This window comes from Octopus bimaculoides, chromosome 14 (genome assembly GCF_001194135.2).
Source record: "Octopus bimaculoides isolate UCB-OBI-ISO-001 chromosome 14, ASM119413v2, whole genome shotgun sequence".
Lineage (NCBI taxonomy): Eukaryota > Metazoa > Mollusca > Cephalopoda > Octopoda > Octopodidae > Octopus > Octopus bimaculoides.
Genome location: NC_068994.1, coordinates 22,869,812 through 22,872,510, shown reverse-complemented (window position 1 = coordinate 22,872,510; position 2,699 = coordinate 22,869,812). Strand labels below are relative to the sequence as shown.

At 36.4% G+C, this 2,699-nt stretch overlaps 1 long non-coding RNA gene across 1 annotated transcript in view; it reads right to left on the bottom strand.

Moving 5' to 3' along the window:
- Positions 1 to 2,699, bottom strand: part of LOC128249375 (uncharacterized) — a 44,947-nt gene that overhangs the window by 29,639 nt on the left and 12,609 nt on the right. The window lies entirely within an intron of this gene.

Genomic DNA, 2,699 nt, shown 5'->3' with positions numbered 1-2,699 from the left:
GTGATGCATTTGGCGAGATTAGGTATAGAATCAGTAGCTTCGGAAAACAATAAATCACTGTAGTGACTTTAGAGAAGGCAAATTCTTTTGTGTGGGCTAACACTCACAATTTTTTTTTTTTTTTATGTTTGGTCATTCAGTGTTATTTTCTATTTGCTTCTATCTAGAAATCAAAGGAAATGACTACTATTCCCTTCTAACTTTGCTTTTGTGACCTGCACATCAATGTTTTGTAACTGAACTATTTTCCATTACATTTCAGACAGACTCAGTGCTGTGTTGCTGAAGCAGAAATATCATTACAACAAATCTTCTGCTCAATACTACAGATATGCTTGTCAGTTACTTGAGCTTAACAAGTTGAGTATGTCCCTTAGTGGCTGACAATATGTGCATCTCTGGTCATGAGCAGGAGTAGTGGGGGAGCATCAGAGCCTCATGTTGAGAGGGATTCTTTGGGGCTTAAATAAATATCATAGCAAAAGCAAAGTTTGAAGGAAATATTAGCCATTTTTCATACTTTCTAGGGGTAAGCAAATGGAAATAAGTTATTACCCAAGGACAAAATGTGTGTTACACAATGTAATTTACACACACACAGGATAATGGGTAAAGGACCCCCTTCAGTCTTGAATGACCATGGGATTGTACCTAGAAAGTTACCCTCCAAGGCACAAATCTGGGCAAGATTGTTTATGGAAGACCAACAGTCAGCCATGCATACCGGCCTCCCCTCTCTATGCCACCAATGTTATCCAAGGGAAAGACAAAGGCTGATACAGCTTGGCACCACTGATATCGCAACTCATTTCTACAGTTGAGTGAACTGGAGTTACATGAAATAAAGTGTCTTACTCAAGAATACAACACACAGCACAGTCCAGAAATCAAACTCACTACCTCATGACTGTGAGCCCTATGCTCTAACCACTGAGCTATGTGGCTTCAGACACACACATATATATACACCAAACTTGGTGGCACATAAGACACACTCTTGCATAAGAAGCTTCCCTAATTTACAAGACTTTATAGAAAAAAGATATTTTAAAGCGGTTTAGTAATGAAAAAGTAGAATTCTGCGCATGAAAATACAATATTGCAGCAGTATAGTGGAATAACATACGAAATCATATAACATGAGTTTACACTAATCTTTAAAAGATTTAAAGGTTAGTGTGAAGTCATGTTATATTAGTTTCTTCTTTTCCAAAGTTATTAATTCTATACCTAATCCCTCCAAATGTTTTGCTCATATCATTTTTTATTCCACCAAATTCATTTCTTCTACAATTTAATTTCTGTCTTCTAAAGCTCTGCACATGGAAATTTTTTGTTCTAGCCACTTCAACCAAAATTAAATTTGCCATAGCAATAGAGAAATAAATTGATGTTGATGAATGCTGAAAGCAAAATTCCCTTAAATATCAGTAAAAACTGCAAGCATCAGAAAAAAGAAACAAAAAACTAAATGTATTCTAACAAAAGGCTTAATTAATGATAACAAAATGTAGAAAATCATCATCTGAGGAGGTAAATCAGCATCTGCGAAACATGCAAACGCATTCTCACTGTTGGCATCCGCATTACTCTCTTCATCACCAGAATTCTCTGCAAATAGAACTGTGTTATCAATATCTTTCTCAAACACTAAATCATCCTCATTACTATTAGGATTATTACTAATGCCACATTTTCTTAAATGATTTCACAAATACCCTCTCTTTTATAGCATCCCATAACACTTGAACATTTCTGTTGGCTTTTTTACTAGGTGTCAGATCATATATACAAGTTGTTTGGGCTAAATTTGACAATTTGCATAAAAGGAAAAGAAAACAATATGCCACCCAAAATTAAAGTCTTTTTTTTTTAATAAAAAAATATCAACTAGATAATAGTTGACTCAAAGTAGCCACCCTCAGCTTCCACCATGACTTCAAGACAGCTCTGGAACCTGGTGCATGTGTTCCTCACTGAGTCCCTAGTGAGGTCAAGCATCTCCTTGACTTTGGCCATTAGCTCAGGCTTGGTATTGCAGGCAGAGCAGTTGGTGTCTTTCTCAACCATGCTCCACACATAGCTATTCATAGAATCACAATTGGAGGAATAAGAAGGTCAAAAATTGGGGTTGTTGAAGTTGTAGAAACAACAACTTCTGGCTCATACCAGAGGTACAGCAAGGACCTGAATCCTGTTGCTACACATATGGCTTTCCAGCAGCAACTTTCTCCAGTCAGGGATTGATCACAGTCTCCAGCAGCTTCACATAGCTGTTTGAACAGAGCCTAAGGCCCTATCCTGCAGCTGTTTGATGAATTCCCAGAATACCCTGTGTCCCTTCCTGCTGGTCACAACTTCACAGCCTCAGTTACAGCTGTCCATGTCACATTTCACAGCTTTTATAATGCTCACAGAGAATTGAACAACAGTAATATCAGTATTTTGATTACCCAGTACAAATGAACATGATACAGGTAACTTTTTTCCAATATTCAGATGACTTCAAGTCCTCCATGTCAGCTAATTTTTTTCTCAACTACAACTTTAATCTTTATGCTCTCCAACACTGTTAATTGTTCACTAATACATCAAGCTGTTCCTAGAAAAAGGAAACCTGAAAAATTGTCAAATTTAGCCCAAACACCCTGTATGTATACATATATATATATATATATATATATATATATATATATATA